Source organism: Lytechinus pictus, chromosome 12 (assembly GCF_037042905.1).
Source record: "Lytechinus pictus isolate F3 Inbred chromosome 12, Lp3.0, whole genome shotgun sequence".
Lineage (NCBI taxonomy): Eukaryota > Metazoa > Echinodermata > Echinoidea > Temnopleuroida > Toxopneustidae > Lytechinus > Lytechinus pictus.
The window spans coordinates 3,496,027-3,516,327 of NC_087256.1; positions in this window are offsets into that span (position 1 = coordinate 3,496,027).

Genomic DNA, 20,301 nt, shown 5'->3' on the forward strand with positions numbered 1-20,301 from the left:
CACTACGAAATCCGTATTGAGATTCAAAAAGACACTTGTATTGGAGCAACAATAAAATTTACTCCAAATATTGCTCCTCTAGAGAATGTTATTCATCACAAAGCCTTATTGAAAATAATTATCTAAGAATATTGTTGTATCGTGGGTTCTTGAACTAATGTATTATGTACAGTAACTGAAAGTAAAGGCAGAGAAACTAAATAGGTCCAGTTGCAGAGAAGTTTAATGGCAGACTCCCAGAATATCTGGATATCAAATCAAGCAGGCACAGCCTAGGATTGGAATCTCTAACATTCAGAATTGATCATGCTAGGCATGTGCACAAACACAATAGAGGTGGGAAGAATGTATTACAGAAAGGTAGCTACTGAATTACCATTAATGGTTGGCATGCAATGTCTGAATACAACATTCTCCTCCTTGTTGAAATTTGAAACCACTACTAGGTCATTACACTTTGGTTTGTTTACAAACATTGATCAAAGTATAAACAAATGAGTTTCAATCAATTATCAGTTTAGTGAATAGATCATTGTCAAAGGAAAAGTTTAAATGTGAATTTTGTGACATATATCTTGACATCCATATTTACTATAAATTGAGCATAACATTATCAAATCTTTCAACAATAAACTTCACTTTAGTTTTTATAAAGTTTTACTTTGATTTGCAACAAGATTGTAAAACTAATTCAAGATTTAATTTCTCACCTCAACATAATATACCAAAAAGATGTTATCAAATCTTTCCTAGATTTATTATTTAATACCTCACATAATCCTGAAGGTATGTTGGTTCTTTCCTTACTCTACTACTTCTCCTTCTCTCTTCTAGACCTCTTTCCCTAATCTGTCTATCTTCAAGGTCTCTTTCTGTGACCTGTCTCTCTTCTCTTTCAGCAACAGAAGTGTGATTTTCTGTTGTACATGGGGACAAATGAAAAGCTTTCCAAATTGTATGATCATCTAATTCAAATGTTGCTTTTCCTTTCTGTTTTATGATTTTTCTCTTCTCCCCAAACTTTAGAGTACCTTTCTTTACATGTCTTTGCTTCCTAAACGTCTGTGTACTCTTCAGACTTTCTTTGTTTTTGTTTTACCCTTTGTTTGACTTCATTCTTCTTTCTTTCAGTCTTAACTGGCATTCTACCCTTTACATCTAACTTGGTTCTCATCTTCCTACCATGTAATAACTCTGATGGAGACAGACCTGTTACTTGATGAGGCGTAGACCTATATGCCAATAAAAGATCTAACGTGGTCTCTTTGAACGACCTTTTTCCTTCGATCATAGCATTTTGAATGCTAGACTTCAAAACCCTATTGAACCGTTCTACCTCGCCGTTTGCACGAGGGTAGTACAACGACGATCTTACATGAGTGATACCATATTCTTCTAAGAACTCTTCAAACTCATGTGACACAAACTGCGGCCCATTGTCTGATACTAAATGGGTTGGAATTCCCTCTCTAGTGAACAATGTTTTGAGAACCTGTACGTATTACAGATCTGCTTGTTACATTGCTACAAAACGCTACTTCAGGCCACTTGCTATGGTAGTCAACTACTACAATTGCATATCTTTGATCATGAGGTCCCGCATGAGGTGCATTCTTAAAAGGACCAGTTATGTCAATTGAAATCTTTTCCCATGGTGAATTAGGAAATTCTACCGATTGCATTGGTGCACTGTGTGTGCGATGTGATTTGTCATTTTCTTGACAAGTGACACATCTTTTGATTGTTTCTTCAACGATTTTGTCAATATGTGGGAACCAGTATGTTTCTCTCAACCTTTGTTTGGTTCTCACAATGCCCTGATGTGCTGAATGAGCAAAATCTACAAACTTGGCCTGAAGTGACTAGACGTTGGAATTACAATTCTATTCCCTCTCATTACAATGTCATCTACTACAGACAATTCATCTCTCAAGATGAGATATGATTTGATCTCAGGAGGAAAGGATTTATGGTTACCAGACCATCCTTCCTCAATGTACTTTCTGACCTGTACCAATACTTCATCATTATTAGTTGCATCTTGCAACTCTTTGACAGTGACAGGTGAATCTACTCTTACTTGATTTAGAACATACTCTTCTTCATCTACTACATCTGACCATTCTTCATCACCTAACGGTAAGCGTGACAAAGCGTCTGCAACATAGTTTTATCGACCTGCTTTGTACTCTACAGTGTAATCAAATTGTAACAACTGAGCAGACCAGCGTGCTATACGCATGGTTTGTTTACCTGTACCTCTAGCTAGTACTCAACATGGTAACCAGTGCTTTATGATCTGTTCTACCCCAAAGGTAAGTATACCACTTGTTACAAGCCCAAACACAAGCTAAAGCTTCTTTTTCACCTGTTGAGTATTTCCTCTCAGCAGGTGACAATGACCTGGAAGCGAATGCTATCGGAATCTCCTGTCCCTCTTTGACTTGGGAAAGTACAGCCCCTAACCCATAATCAGATGCATCAGTGGTGACTATAGTATGTAAATTCGGATTAAATAACCCAAGAACAATTCTCTTTGCAATTGTACTTTTGACTTTGTCATTGTTGCTCGGCCCCCCACTCAAAAGGTACATCTTTACACAAAAGACGTCCCATCCTCGTCGCCAGAATTGATGTTGTATCGTGGGTTGAACTGGGTTCTTGAACTAATGTATATGTACAGTAACTGAAAGTAAAGGCAGAGAAACTAAATAGGTCCAGTTGCAGAGAAGTTTAATGGCAGACTCCCAGAATATCTGGATATCAAATCAAGCAGGTACAGCCTAGGATTGGAATCTCTAACATTCAGAATTGATCATGCTAGGCATGTGCACAAACACAATAGAGGTGGGAAGAATGTATTACAGAAAGGTAGCTACTGAATTACCATTGATGGTTGGCATGCAATGTCTGAATACAACAAATATTAAAATTGATGAGGAAATCAGAGACTGTTTTGAGATGAAACATCAACCCTACTCGGGGAAGGGGGGAGGGGGGAATTTGCACAGTCCTTGAAGTTTGGTGACGATATTATCTGAAAATTATTTTTCCATTAAATTTCTTATGGTGTACGTATATTATGCATTGTTATGGAAGTATGCATGTACTCTTTTAAACGCATGTTAATAAAATGTATTGCATTGACTTATTCAATTTTATATTTTTGAATATTTTTCTTTCGTTTTTTCTGTATTTAAATGAAAATTCTAATCATAAGGTCATAAATTTGTCCGTCTTCCACAATTATTACTCACAACCCATCTCACACCAGGGACTGCAGTAGCTTGGTTTTATGTAGGTACCATCATATTTATTTGACTTGAGTTAAGCTTTCACCTTATAACTCGACTGATTATAATTACATTATGTTATTACTTCTCATTTGTTTATAATTCAATACAGTAGTTATGCATTATTGTTGCTTTTCATGTGAATCAAAATAATGTCAATGAGAAATATGACATAAAAAATGAAAATGAATTTATACCGATTTGGTTTATTATCTTTTGTTTTAATTGCCAAACTGTCTCAAATAAAATAAAATTTGCATTTATACGCCCATTGTCCAGTTGGCTTCACCTGGTTTGGATCCAGGGAGCCGCCCCCCAAAAAAAAAATAAAAGAGAGAGAGAAACAAAATAAAAGGGCGTAAGAATAGGGAAAAAACAGAAGTAATGATAGAAAACAGATTCAGGGGGCTTAAAGGGGCCTTTCCACACCCCCTCAAAAAAAAAAGAGAGAGAGAGAGAAACACACACAGAGACGGAAAAGAAGAAAGGTTCGAAAAGGAAATGGGGGAGATATAGAGAACGAGGAAGAAAGAAAAAAAATGAGAGAGAGAGAGAGAGAAAAATGAAGAAATTATGAGAAATAGACAGACAGATGAGAAAAAGGGGAGATATAAAGAGGGCAAAAAAAAGAAATATGGAAGAGAAAAAAATGAATTAAAGATTTAAAAAACGGATCCAGTGATGCTGGAGGGGTTTCCCCTTCCCCATAATCATGATAATGATGGAGAGGGGGAGGGGGGGGGGGTAAAAAGCAGAATGAAAGATAGAGAACAGATCCAGTGGCTGAAAAGAACAGGATGAAGGATAGAGAACGGATCATGGGGCTGGAAGGGCCTCACCCCCTCCCCCCAAAAAAAATGAGACAGAAAGAAAAGGAAAAGAAGAAGAAAGAAAAATAATTAAAAAATGGGGAGAAAGGGAGGAACAACTTTGATACCAGAAGGGCCTACCCCCCCCCCCCTATAAAAAAGAGAGACAGACAGATGAGTAGAAGAAAAGGAGGGGAAAATAGGGAGATAAAGATGGAAGAAGAAGAATATTGAATCAAAGGGGAGAGAGGAAAGGACATTATCAGAAATAGAGGGGAAAAAAATTTCACCTCCTTACCCCCCCCCCCCTTCCTTCCTTTTCTGTATCTTTTTTTTTTGGGGGGGCAAGCCTTTCCAATCCTCTGGATCTGGATTTTTCTTCTTTCCCCCTTTCTTTATTTTTTTCCCTTTTTCTCTCTCACTCTCTCTTTGTGGGGGGGGGGGGGCATCTCCAACCCCCTGGATCCATTTCTCTATCTTTTATTTTGTTATCAATTCTTTCTCTCCTCTTAAATTTGATTCTCCATGTATTTGTATTATAATTATTCGACACCATTCATTCTTTTAAAAAAAAACCTCATTGTACTCCTGCCTCTCCTGCATACATTAAATGGCCTCTAAATATACTAAAGATATTTTGTATCTGGCGACCCCAACTCAAGCTCTGCTTTCCGGGTTTTCGCCTCCTTCAAAATTGTGTCGAAATATATACTGTATTCGTTACTATGTCAAATATTATTTTGTATCTGTTTGAAGGAAATAAATGTGATTTTCAATCAATTCAATCAAAATATACATAATTATATATTATCTCTTAATATCGGAAACTTCCCTTTACCGCTGACACTCTCCTACTCGGTTTGATGTATTAAAGTATGGATTATACTAGCCTATGGTATATACACACACCCTCACACTCCTACACACACGCTCCCTCATAGAGTTGTATTATTTGACAACTCTCTCTTGATGACACACAATACTTTTCGAGCCAAAGTTTCTCGCACATACATACTCACCCTTGTAAACACACGACCATGATATAATGAATAAATCAAGGTACTGTTAAATAATTCGGTTTTTTTTTTCGACACGGAAAAGGCAAAAACGAAATATTGAGTGAAAATTGATTTTATTTTCGAGATTTAAAACAGAAAAACTGTAATTTTTCAATATTTTGATTCAAGAATGAATGAAAATGTAAAATGGGAAGACAAACACGCTTCATTTTTCAGTTTTAACTGTTTTTACATATTTAAATTTTTTTTCTTTGAAGAACGCAAAATTGAATTGAAATTTTCGTTTCCTTTTTCTGTTTTTCGTTCACGAAACAGAAAATTGAGCGCGCCTTCTCGTTTCCTATTTTGGTTTCGAAACAAGGATTATCTTTCCCTTTGGCCAAACGGAATATTGAAGACTGCTGAAGCTTTTGCAAAAGGGGCGGAGCCAGAACTAAGCACCTATGGCTGGCCGGCCATGTGAAACCTTGATGTTAACAACTATCCACCTTGATTTTAAATTATGGCTCTGCAAAAATGTATATAGCATCTCCTCTCTGTCTACGCATCTTAGTTTTAATACATTGGATTATACCTTATAAACACACACTTTTACCGTGGATGATTGAATGATAATGCAAACAATTGTAATTTGGGGTGGGTCTAAAATATTATTCAACAAATTTGCATCTGAACAGAGGTACACTTGCAAATTAAGTTACCGGCCGGTACCGCATATATGTACAGAAAGTCAGTTGCAACTAACTGTGATTCTTGCAGAGCCATGTTTAAAACCAAGGTGGATATATACATAGGCCTTAATTGTTAACATCAATGTTTGATAAGGCCGGCCAGCCATAGGTTAGTTCGATTTATTTCCAATTCGTCTAATGCCAATTCGTCCAATTGCCAACTCGTTTACTAACATTTGGTCTACCATCAGTTCGTCCACTCACCACATGGTCTATTTTCATTAAGTCTAATACCATTCCGTCAAATAATCAGTGGGTCCAGTAGCCATATAGTCCATATACCATTTGGTCTAATTGGACTAAGAGTTTAAATTGTGCAAAATGACCTCTGGTTATGAGACGAAATGGTGATTAGACGAAGTGATGATTGGATCAAATGGTTGTTAGACGAAATGTTAAAGGACGGAATGAAAGCAGACCATGTAGTGAGTGGTCGAGTTGGCAGAAGACGAATTGGCAATTTACCGTTAGTTCTGGCTCCGCCCCTTTCGCGAAAGCTTTCATCTTCAATATTCCGTTTGGCCAAAAGAAAAAGAATTACATGTATCTAAACGTACCTTGACGATCGGATAATTCGCATTTCTGATTTCGAAACGGAAAAGGGAAACGAGTAGGCGCGCTCAATTTTCTGTTTCGTGGAGGCAAAACAGAAAAAGGAAATGAGAGTTTCGATTCAATTTTCTGTTTCTTGAAGGCAAAACAGAAAAAAGGAAAACGAAAATTTCAATTCAATTTTGTGCTTTTCAAAGGAAAACAAAATAAAATATGTAAAAACAGTAAAACGGAAAAATGAACCATTTTTCTGTTTTTACATATTTCATTCGTGAATCAAAATATTGACAAATTAGTTTTTCTGTTTTAAATCTCAAAAATAGAATCAATTTTCACTCAATATTTCGTTTTTGCTTTTTCCGTTTCAAAATCAGAAAAAACGAATTATCTAACATAACTGTATACTTGATTTGAATATTCATCGCGAGCCTACGTCACTGAGAGTGACGTAGGAGCTGCATGGCAATGAATACAGAAGCGTTTCATCAACGTTAATTGTCCGACAAGATGGCAAATTTGACAACTTTTAGTCCAGGATAGAAGGGGTCGAACCTTGTTTTTTTATATATACAATGTTTTTTTATGGTTTCTTGTCAATTCGAGGGTGCTGATTCCGAATCTGAATGATGCCACTCGTGTAACCTTGAGCATTTTCTGCAAATTGGCAAAATCCAATATGGCCGCCAAAATATTCAAATTACCCATGAAAATCATAAAATTGTCCACACATTGGCTTTAAAGTACATGCAATTGTGCTGCCGGAGTGAAATAATATCTGAAAAAATGATTTTTGTCAAAATATTTATTTTCTTGATATCAAAATGGCCGCCATCATAGACCCCTGTACAATATGAATGGGGAAAATTAATTTTTACAAAATTGAGCACTGAAATGCAAGTAATTATGATCTATGAGTGAAGCAATGTCTGTAAACATGATTGCTAACGATATATATCATTTGTTATGTCAGTTATGTGATAAATCCTGTATTTTGATATTCAAAATGGCCTTCAAAAGCCTTAAAACTATTATGTACAATGTGAATGGTGACACAAAAAAAATCACAAGAGTGAGCACTAAAATGCATTTTGTTGAGATAAACGAGTGGAATACTGACTAAAAACATTTTTGTTAACGAAATTTATTATATAACATGCCATGTATGTGATAAACCCTGTATTTTGATATTTAATATGACCGCCAAAGGCCCTAAAATTATGATCTACGATGTGAGAGAGGACAAAAACAATCACAAGGTGAGCACTAAAACGTATTTTTTGTGGTAAATTAGTGGAATACTGTCTTCAAATATAATTTGCAACGAAATATATTATTCGGGTTTCATATTTGTGTTAAATATTGTATTTTGACTTTCAAAATGGCCGCCAAAAGACATTGACTGTATTATGTACAATCGATCTGGGAAACCAATTTTCACATGAGTCAGCACCATAACATGCATATAATTGTGATTTAAGAGTAAAAAATTGTCTGAAAACATAATTCCTAACAAGATATATATCATTCATTCTGCCAGGTAGGTGATAAATAATGTATTTTGAAAGTCAAAATGGCCGCTACAGGCCCTAACAGTAAGCATATTATGTACTTTGTGAATGGGAACATATAATTTTAACAGAATTTGCCTTTGCTTGACTATATGGTGTTGCATGTATGAGTGAAATATCGTCTGAAAATATGATTTTGTAACCAAATAGATCATTTCTTATGTTATTTAGGTGATAAATGCTATATTTAAATTTCAAAATGGCTGCAATATGTTTCTTTGTGGAAATTATCTTTCCCCATTCAAATTTTACATATTAAGATAAGGGACTATGGTGGCCATTTTTCATTTTTAAAAGGCTGCATTCATCACCTTTATGACACAAGCTATGATATATTTCGTTAGAAATCATTGGGTTTAGACAATACTTAACATTTACATCAAAATTAAGCCATTTTCATAGTAAAAATTTTGTCAAAATTATCTGTCCCCAGTTACAATGTACATACTACTTTGGGCTATGGCAGCAATTTTGAATTTCAAAGTAAGGCCTTTATTACCTTCTCAACCATTATGTGATGTATTTAGTCAGAAATCATGTTCAAGACCAAATTTTACCTATACATCACATAGTTACGTGCGTTTTTGGTTCTCATTCTGGTGATGATTAGTTTCCCTATACGCATGTTACAGAATTTGTAGGGGCTTGTGCGGCCGTTTTGAAAGTCAAAATACAGTATTTATCACCTATGGGAGAGGAAATGTTATATTTCATTTAAAAAATCACGTTTTCAAACAATATTTTCCTTATACAACAGTATTATATGGATTTCATAGTCAGGCAAATCCTAATTCTTTCAAAAGTATTTGTCCCCATTTACATTGTAGATAATACTGTAAGGGTCCATAGGGGCCATTTTGAATTTTACAATACAGCATTTATCTCATGCATGAAAAATGAAATGATATGTTTCGCCAGAAATCATGTGTTTAGACAATATTTCACTCGTATAGATTACAATTACATTCATTTTATTGTTTTTACTCTTGTGAAAATTAGTTTCTTCATTCGCTTTGTTCATAATACAGATAGGGCCTATGGCAGCCATTTTGAATGTCAACATGCAGCATAATTACCGAAATTGCAAGGGAAATTATATGTTTCGTTAGAAATCCTTGTTGTCAGACAGTGTTACACCAATATTTCGCAGTTATTGGCATTTTAAAGTCAAACAAATTCAAAGGTTGTGAAAATTATTTGTCCCCTTTTATATATTGTACACAGTATAGGGGGTCTATGACAGCCATTTTGAATATCATAATACAGCATTTATCACATTAGATAGTATACAAATGACATAGTTTTGTTAATAGTCATGTTTTCAGACAGTAGTCCACTCGCAGGTCACAATCACATGCAATAATAGTGCTCTTGTTTGAAAAAATATTTTCCCCATTCATATTCTACATAATAAAGTATACAGGGGTTATGGCGGCCATTTTGAATATCAATAAAATAAATATTTTGTCAAATATCGCTTTTCCAATTGGTATTTCACTTCTGCACAACAACTACATGCATTTTATAGCTAATGTGTTGGCAATTTTATGATTTTCATGGGTAATTTGCATATTTTGGCGGCCATATTGGATTTTGCCAATTTGCGGAAAATGCTCAAGGTTACAAGAGTGGCATCATTCAGATTCGGAATCAGCACCCTCGAATTGACAAGAAACCATAAAAAAACATTGTATATCTAAAAAAACAAGGTTCGACCCCTTGTCTATGGGGCCTATCCTGGACTATTTCCTTTCTTTTGACAAGCTGACAAACACTGTTAAGGTAAGTGTTGGATAAAAAAAAGACAATACATGTAAGCTCCCAGTGCATGTGCATGTAAGCTTCCAAATACTAGTACCTAAAGGGAGGCTACAACAATCCCCAAATTTAAACAATTCCTGGAAAAGATGAATTAAGTACACATCCGACGTCATGCATTGTTGCCAGAAATTTACGAGTTGGCCACACCAGGCATTTGTATATCAAACCATCCAGATACATGTACTGAACAACCTCCAACAGGTCTTCCCATGAAGCGCTTTGTTGCAGTGCAACCAATTTCAGTAATTAATTTGACAAATTCCAGTATTAATTATTAAACCATACATACCATTAGCAAATAGGGATAGCTGTGAGGTTCGTCACACACTATTGAGCGCCCTTCCTTATTTTTAATAACTTCACTTGGATTATATGGATAAATTATTATGGCACTGTAAAAAATTAATGTTAATAAAGGCAGTGGCAGAATAAGGGCGAGGCAGCGTAGCTCAGTGGTTAGAGCGCATGTTTCGGATAAGATCGTAAATCTCAACGTGAGGGGTTCGAGTCCCGCTCATGCCGGAACGCGTCTAACAAAAAATCTGATGCTATAGCGTTGTGTGTTAGCGTACGTGCCTCACCACTGTATTCAGTGCAGGTGTGAATGCAGTTGGAAAACACTCCGTCCATCGGAAAGGACGCAAATGTTGGTCCTGTGTGTAGGAGAGTCACAACCTATGTACGTTAAAACCAATACACTATTCGTCAAAGAGTAGGGTGTTCACCCGGTGTATTGCACCTGCCGGTCCCGGCAAAATTCAGGTCAAAGTCAATCTTGATGTTCATATGCCATAATAATCAATATAATGATTGTGGGCATTAACGGAAAGACAAAAAGGGGGTTACCAAAATTTAAAGTACATTTCGTCACGTACAACCTGACAAGCAAATCAAGAAATATACATGTATATAAAGAAAGATCGACCACTATCAGAAGCAGGAAATGAGGAAAAGATGGCACCAAGTGGGAAGCGTATTCTCTTCTTCTTTTGAGTGTTATTTGGTCTGTATGATATCGGGACTACTGAAGGTAAGAACTTTCATCATTCAACTTTTTTTTATTTTGCTTCACATTTTTTAACAAGTGTAGTTTAGAAAACGTATATTTAAAATCAATTCAGTTATTTCAGGGCATTCTTTTTTACTTTAAAGATTCTTAGCTAAATGTAGAATATAAAAATGCAATACAGGATTGGTTGATTCAAATGAAAGTGATATAAGTCGGGATTGAAGATCGCAATCTATTTTTTTTTAAATCAATGATTAAAACCTTTCAAATTAGGAATGCGTACAAATAGTTGGCATTGTCAACTTATTGTTCAAATCCGAATAAAAAACACTTCCAAAAAGCTTTTACAAATTTCTAATCTAATTGAATTATCCTAATTCAATGAAATCTAGAATAAGGTCAATCAAATGAAATCTTAAGATGTACACGGTAGTGATCAACAATGACTCAATTACTGATACATGTTTTCTCCTGAAAATTTAATTTCTTTGTTAGCTACCAATTCAACAGTTTTGAATGATAAAATCTTAGATGAAATTCTTAACGATCAAATGGGAAATAACTCAATACAATGTAATTTATAATATCATTAAAAGCTTTTAAAAGTATTTATTCCAAAATAAATCATGTTCTATGATCGTTCTAAATCTAAAATTCATCGATTCCATCCAGTTCTCGCAGATCAGGCAAATAATTGTTCCGTGACGATCTCCTGTCCTTCAATCAAAGCACCAAATTCTGATGACGTCATCCAGTTGGTGCCTAAAAGAGTACCACCTGATCATCCCTTGGCAATTCGTCCCAAGATGAAAGGAATTGATCAGAATGTCGTATGTTCGATGCCAGGTAGGTACCTCCAGCTCATATTCAGATTCATTTATTGGTCAATATTAAAACATAGAAATTTGCTCTCCACTGGCACTATTATACATTTATATAAAATACATAAATGAACACTCGAAATGACATATAAATTGGGCAATATTTAAATTTTGAAAGAAATATGAAGAAAAATGTATTACAATGCAACATGAAAAGGAATTGGCAAATAGCTTACCTGTTAAACGTTTTAAAGGCAGATAGCAAATACAGGTGAAATAAAAAAAAACGACTGAAAGCTAGTGCGCTTAAAGAAAGAGGATGGAAGAGACCATGTAGACATGAAGAGAAGAAAGTCGAATGGAGGGGGAAATGAAAACAGAAAGTGGGCACTTTGAAAAAAAATGAGAGAAAGGGGAACAGAAGAAAGGAGAGAGAGAGGGGTAAGAATGGGGGAATTAAGGACGTTCCACAGTTAAAGTGAAATCCATGTCATTTTCACCAAACTTTGCACATAGATACTTTAGAACCTTAATATTCGAAATATGCAAAAATTAACATAGGTCCATGTGCTTGATTTTTTGCTATAGAGCTTCAAAGTTCACCCAAATTGATGTTTTTAAGAATTGCGCATTCAAAAGAATTTGGCATTTTTAGACCGCCCAAGATTACTACAATGAGTTTAAACCTCTATTACTCGGTCAAAATACATGGAAAAGTCATCAAATTTCGCAAGAGAGTTAATAATTGTATCATTAGAATAAAGAATCTATTTAAAGTGCTATTTGTTTGCAATTTTAAGTTTAACAGCACTGTCAGTTCTTAAAAATGGCGTAAAAGATAACAAAATCCCAATCTAAAAAATGTAAAATTTCAGTAACAAACTACAAACGTACAATAAATGCTGCACTTTATTCAAAATCCATGTCATTTTCACCAAAATTTGCAGAGTTGTAGAGGAAGGTATACCTAAGAGGTACAAACATTAAAAAATAGGGGTTCATGTGCTTGTTTTTAAACTATCAGCATTTTTATTAGAGCAAATGTGCTTTTTAAAACACCCAAAATGCGCCGAATGCTTAGTATCTATGTGAAGAAAAAATCAAAACCACTTTACCATTTATTCAAACTCGGGGTAATATTCGTGATTCTTGGCAGCACTGCAGAGTAAAGTATTTTGAAATTGTAGAGAATATTTTTTTGAATGGTCCATGGAATAATTCAATTTTTTATCCTCATGAAATAACGCATCGGATCTGCAGTTAAAGTGCAGAAGATGAGAAAAATCAGCTCATACCCGCAGCTATTAATCACCTGTTCATCCATTGTGACGTCAGCGCGCAGAGTGTAAACTATGCGCAGATCATAATGCGCACAAACATAACTGTGGAACGTCCTTAAAGAGAAAAATAGCCATAAAGATGCACAGCTGCACATAATCATAAAATTCTATATACATGTACATGTATATATATATTTATATTAGAAATCGGTTTTCTGATGCATAACAGGATATCGCATTTTCAAGTGTTTCGAAATTTAAACTGACTTCTAGAATATAAATACACATACGCACTCACCCACCCAGACACACACATAACACATACATATGCTTACATGTATATATATATATATATATGATCCAGCTGAGGCATGGCGGCTTGTCATTGTTCAAAACCCACCTTCACCCGACAAAGGAAATTATAATTGGTATAGTGTCGAAAATCTGTCTATCTGACGGTCAATCGGATCGTGGTCGCCCTAGCCACTAACCCGTCTCTGTGGTCTAGTGGTTAAGGCACCGGCGTTCAAAGCTGGGGGCCCGGGTTCGATTCCCGGCAGAGACATTTTTTCGGCATCACCAATTTTTCCAAACGGTAGATAGCTCTGGGGAACCTTGTTTTAAGCTACGCCTACCATTGTTCTCTTCATCCATTTCTTTCACACAATATTTAGATAAAAGAGTTGCCAAAGCTGTTGTACATGTATTACTTCACACATATGTATACTTTCTCCTATACGTGTACTGTATCAAAGCAATACCTTTGATCCAGCTGAGGCATGGCGGCTTGTCATTGTTCAAAACCCACCTTCACCCGACAAAGGAAATTATAATTGGTATAGTGTCGAAAATCTGTCTATCTGACGGTCAATCGGATCGTGGTTGCCCTAGCCACTAACCCGTCTCTGTGGTCTAGTGGTTAAGGCACCGGCGTTCAAAGCTGGGGGCCCGGGTTCAATTCCCGGCAGAGACATTTTTTCGGCATCACCAATTTTTCCAAACGGTAGATAGCTCTGGGGAACCTTGATTTAAGCTACGCCTACCATTGTTCTCTTCATCCATTTCTTTCACACAATATTTAAATAAAAGAGTTGCCAAAGCTGTTGTACATGTATTACTTCACACACACACACATATATATATATTATATATATATATATATATATATATATATATATATATATATATATATATATATATATATATATATATATATATATATATATATATATATGTATGTGTATATGTATGCATGTATTATATCACATTACTTAGGGCAAGAAACTCTTTCAATGTTTATTAGTATACTCACATGTGTATGACGATTTTTTTTGTCTCATCAAATTGAGGAAGCCTGCAGTATGTAGCCGAAAATTATGGAGTAACTATTCAAGATCTTTCGTGTGTTGCAACCAAAAGTTTAATCATTATGCCAACCCCTGAATATAAATGAACTTTCATGACCATTGTATCAATGCAGAGCTTCCGCTCTGATCCAGCTGAAGCATGACAGCTTGTCATTGTTCAAACCAATCTCTTCCAGACAAAATAAATAGTTGGTGAGCTTGAAAATCTATTTATCATTCTGTCCGTAAATTGGATCAGGTTTGCCTTAAGGCCCCCTCACACCTAACCGAATTGCATGAAATATGCCTTGCGATGGCTGGCGAAAGGAATTTTTTTCAAAATCGTTTTCAATGGTAACTGATAGTAAATCATATTTAACCTTCGTGTTTGGGTTCGTACACCTTCTGAACTAACAGCTGCGATTATTCAAATTCGCGCGGAAATTTTGAACATGTTTAAAATTTCCCGACGAATTGAAAAATCGTTGGTCATCTGTTTGAATTCGCATCTCTTATTTAGTCTGCGGTAATCGTTCGTTTATAGTTCGTGTGTTATTGTCGCGCATAGTCCCTCATCGCGCTTTTGCCAAAGTGGAACGATCTCGAAAGAACCCTTAACGAACATGACGAAGCAACACGATGACACAAACACACAAGAACGCCCAATCTATTCCCTCGTCTTCGTTTCTAATCGCATAGCATATTAAACCATTGCTCATTGTTCGTTCGTCTTATTGGGTTAATCAACCCTTCGCTTGCATTCGGCTGCAATTTACTCAAAGAGGTGAACCGAAAAGTCGATATCCTTCGCTTATCGTTCGTTGATAAGATTTGACAATAGTTACTGATCGCATGATTTGAAGGAAATTTTATTTGAATTCGTTGAATTCGCGTGCATTTCGTGCATTTTTCCCGTTTGTCACCCTTCGTCCGCCTACATTCGGTCAGGTGTGAGGGGGCTTTTAGCAAGCCACCGACCCGTCCGTGTGGTCTGGTGGTTTAGGCACCGGCGCGGCTTTCTGAGCTGGGTGCCCGGTGTCGATTCTCGGCAGAGACATTTTTTCGGCCTCAATCACGAAGTTTCCGAAAAGGGATGGTAGCGCTTGGAAACTTCTATTATTGTTACGTCACGCATTATTCTCTATTTGCATTGATTTCATAACATGATTAAATAAGAGTGTTGCCAAAGCTGTTGATTTATTGAATTATTTGAAATAATCATCTTTTGTTGTTATTTTATCTTAATGTCCCATTTGCAATCTAATCAAGTATGTTTTTATCACTATTGTGTCTTTTTACTTTGATTTATCATTAAATACATAAACCCCTGCGTATATCATGCAATTATTCGATAAACGATCCCAGTTAGTGAGGGAAATTTTTAATTTCTTTAACAGTAGGAGTTATTTCATCGGAATAGTATTCTATTTGATCCCATGGGTACTAAATATGAAACAACTGGCTCACCTTTCCCAAAACAACACTGCTTACAAGAGAGCACTTTCCTTCCGTCTTCCACACGCAAGTAAACAACGTACATTTTCAGGAAACCATGGTATTATATTGGGAGCGGCTTTCTTTTTGCTCATTATAAAACTTTTCTGAATCCTATGTGAATTAGTTGATTGTGCCACGAAATCATCTGATTTCTGCGTTTAAGAAGTGTTCAGCTAGCACACAGAAAGATTGGATTTCTATGTATACATTTTATTGTGTATTCGTTAAACCTTTATCATTAATTTTGTACTGAAAAAAATTCGAGGCAAGGTTCAAATGAAGTTCAACTGCGGCTTATATTACTAACATTTTATGAGTGGAAACTTGGTAACCCGTAATATCAAATTGCATCATAGGTTGCAAACTAAATCCTTTCATAAGTATACAAAAAAAAGCGTCCCACTGATTGATATACCATTAGAATACTCCTCGTTTCCCTTCAAACCATCTATCTTTTTCACTTGTTCTTTGTTTGGCAGCTGATGGAAGGGTCGACCTTTCTCCGTAGGTATGCCAACGGGTCTACAGATGTAATTGTTATTAGTAGAAATAGATACTAGAAATAGCCGCAATTTATCTACCCATGCATATTGACCAGAAACTCTTACAGGACCCTCCCCAAATTTAATGTTGGCATATTATGTCTCATTAAATACGCATATCTCTCATATACAGCGTGCTTTTCTAACCCTTGTCTTCATGGAGATACCTGTAAGGAGACCATTGATGGATATGAGTGTCACTGCCCCTTCTGCTTTACTGGCAAACGATGTGAAGGTAAGATCAGTACTAGCTTCAAAATGATTTCACCTAAATATACATTTCCGTGAAATTCACTATTCAGCATTTGAAGAAAACTTTTTAATGTAAAGGACGCTCTAAGATCTGTTCTGTCACATGCCAGCAAAATACTTTTATAACTGTTTATTTTGTTTTTCCAGGGCGTAAAAGGGGCATGCGTCAAGATGATGGGGAATTGTTTGAATCAAAGATAGATACCAGTTATGGTAACGATTTCAAAATGCGTTCTTATAGAATCCAATCAAATGAACTCTCAAGTGTCTGTATAATGTGTGTACAGATAGCAGATTGTAAACAGCTAAAATGATGTTTATTATTATGGTTTGTTGTTGTAAATGTTGTTAATCGATTATGCCTGTTATCGATATTCCTGTTTCATCAGCCATCGGTCTCTTTGCCGCAGAGTTTTATTAAACACACATCTCGTTCCTAAAACTCGCCTAGTATTACCTGTTTTAGTGTTAAACTCTGGCGTGCTGGCAGCTCGTGGTTCGGACTGAGGGCCAAAAATAGTTTTCTTACCACACAGGCTACAGGTAATCAAGCCTATATTGTGAGGGCCAGGCGTTCCGTTGTACTTAGACAATTGCCACCTTTCGCAATCCTCACGAACGCTAATATTAGGGTCCCCTAACACAAAAGTTGACGCTTAATCATACGCTTGATTTTTAAGATTGATTGTACATTATAGTCAATAGAATCAAACGTAGAAAACTGCTCTACAATCAATGCTAAGTTTTGTGTTACAGGGGGTTACAGGCCGTACAGATCTGCTTTTCGTGTGCAAATTTATTTCCCGCGACACCCGCACCATACATGCATGTATTACGACTGATGGCTGGAGATATTCGAAATGCAGGACCTAAAATAGAATATGACATGGATAAGAAATTGGTTTTTCAAACAAATCGAGTACATATTGAGTGAGGAAAAACTTACTGAATTAAGGCTTAGATATAGATCATTACAGTCCATCGAATCGATTGCATTTAATGTGGATTATTGGTGGATGACTGGCAATTGATTCCATGGGTCAGATCACCTCTCCAGCCGAAACCATTTTGCATGCGTTGATATGTACACAGCGTATACAATACGTTTGAACATGCGGGTTTCTTTTGTTAACTCCTTCTGCACAAACGATACGCCTCTAGCACACGATGTAATGGGCATTATGTTTTACTTTCCCCAGAAATGGGGATTAGATTCAAATTCCGGGGGGACCACTTCCATTGATGAGTGTATACCAGGCACGACCATGGGGTTTCGAAAAGTACCCTAAACAAGGGAAGCAAGTCTTTTCCAGATTATGAAATTGCATCTTTTAACAAGTATTTGGCTTGTGAAACCCTACAAGTATTGGACATAAAATTCTTTTGTCAGTATTTTAAACATCGTTTTTGTCACCCTTATAACGTTACATAGGCCTATACGTAACGTACTTGCCCACTCTGTCCCATTTTACGCGTGGTCGCGCCTGGTATCCACTAATCAATGGAAGTGGGCGGCCTCTCGAGCTCTAGGAGGAACTAAATGCGGCTTTAGAAAGTCGTCCTAAATCGGATATATCGCTGTTACCATAGTAGCAACCAGAATTTGGCACACGAAACGCAAATGGAATGTTTCCGTTCAAGAAGCGAAACGAGAAAAAATTCTCATGTCACACAATTTGCATTGCAAGACAGAGTTTTACGACCATGACGACGGGCCCAAAAGTCTCTTCCAAAATCAACTACCGTCGTAAATAAGCGTTCGCGTTCTTCCAACGAAAAGTCGGGAATTACATCATGGTTCGTCCGTCAAGGCATCAGATTATTTTCAGTAATTCTATCGTTGAATATGACGAAAATGAAAATACCAAATCTGTGGTATATGAATCTAGACTGGTACCCGTTACTAGGATTACCGAGCAAAACCCTCCTGGTGAGAGTTTGGATGCATTGTATCATGATCCCTGCTCATCTGGTAGTAAGAAGCCTATCCTTGGTTATTCTCCCCGAGTCTGAAGAGGTTAAATCTTCTCATGTTCATTCAGGTTTCGCTGTCATTTTGCGTTGCCATGGTGATGCTCATCTTACTTTCGGTGACAGTGTTGAGAGTAGCTCTCGTACTAGTCCTAGGGCAGGTCATTCAGGTTCGTATGGCAATTTGTCGGGGGAAAATAATATCTGCCCGACTATCGGTAACGATGAGGAAAGTAATCCACTCACGTCTGAGTCGTGCACACCAACTTCGTGTAACAACAAATCGCTTGGCAACGTAAACATCTCGGTCTCGGTTGACAATTTGCTCATGACCAATTCACATGAGTCAAATTAAAAACGCTAAAATTTAAGTACCTAGATGTCCAACCTCCCAGAGATGTAGATTCCCATACCAACTACCTAGATGTCCCACCTCCCACAACTACCTAGATGCCCCACCTCCCAGAGATGTAGATGCCCATACCAACTACCTAGATGCCCCACCTTCCACAGATGTAGATGCCATACCAAATGCCTAGATGCCCCACCTCCCACAGATTTAGATGCCCATATCAACATCCTAGATGTCCCACCTCCCACAGATGTAGAGGCCCATGCCAACTACCTAGATGCCCAACCTCCCACAGATGTAGATGCCATACCAAATGCCTAGATGCCCCACCTCCCACAGATTTAGATGCCCATATCAACATCCTAGATGTCCCACCTCCCACAGATGTAGATGCCCATACCAACTACCTAGATGCCCCACCTCCTACAGATGTAGATGCCACTACAAATTTCATAAGTTACTAAATTGATATTTAATACATGAGTAAACAGGTATTGTAATTTTAAGTTTATCTTGTGGACCTCACCAGTGTATTTGTGAGAGTCAGAGTAATGTGATGGTACCCGTTACAAGCAAGAGGTGTGGTAAGACTTGGTTAAAAGGGCATTCCTCGTCTTTGTGTCCTTTTACAAATTAAAAGTCATATGTACCCCCCCCCCCCCCCTCCACCTCCATTTCCCCGGCTCATTCTCTCTCTGTCTCACTTCCTGGATTGTAGCCTATTCAAAACTTAACTGCCAAGTGACCGGTGGCTAATGGTCAGGTTTTTTTTTCATTGAATGATTACCAAGAAATTGACTGATTATGATGATTTATGAAATAATATATTGAAAAAATGAATGTTTGATTGATCACATTGCACATTGAATGAGTTTATTTATTGTTGATTAAAATTGATAGGAATAAGTTGATGCCCCAATTCAGAATTTATCATTAAATCAACATTCTGCTCTGGACTTAACATGTACATGACAATATCAATCAGTCTCTCAACAGGAGGGGAAAACGGGAGAAAAAGGGGGGCTACATGTTCTGTTGACCCTTATTCCATCAACCTACTTCTTCCACTTAAGTCCTATCTCACCCCCTATTCTCCCGACTCCCATGAACACATTGCTGAGATCCACATGATAACGTTGAAATGCTGCCCAAAAAAGTGTAATTTGTGTTCACTCATGCATTAAAATTCAATTTGACAATTTTTGAAACAACAAAAACTGGTCACGGTTGGTCATTAATTTATCACAACACACTTAAACTTTGCAAGTTCTAAAGGATTTGCCTCTCAAAAACTGACAGAAATTGGAAGGCTAATTCCAGCCCAGCCTAATTTTCATACCCTTTGTTTCAGTGGGCAGTGCTCGCTCAAGCATGAATAGTTTTCCAATTGTTTGGTGTCATTTGAAAGTTGACTTTATTAGCTTCCATATATGTAAGT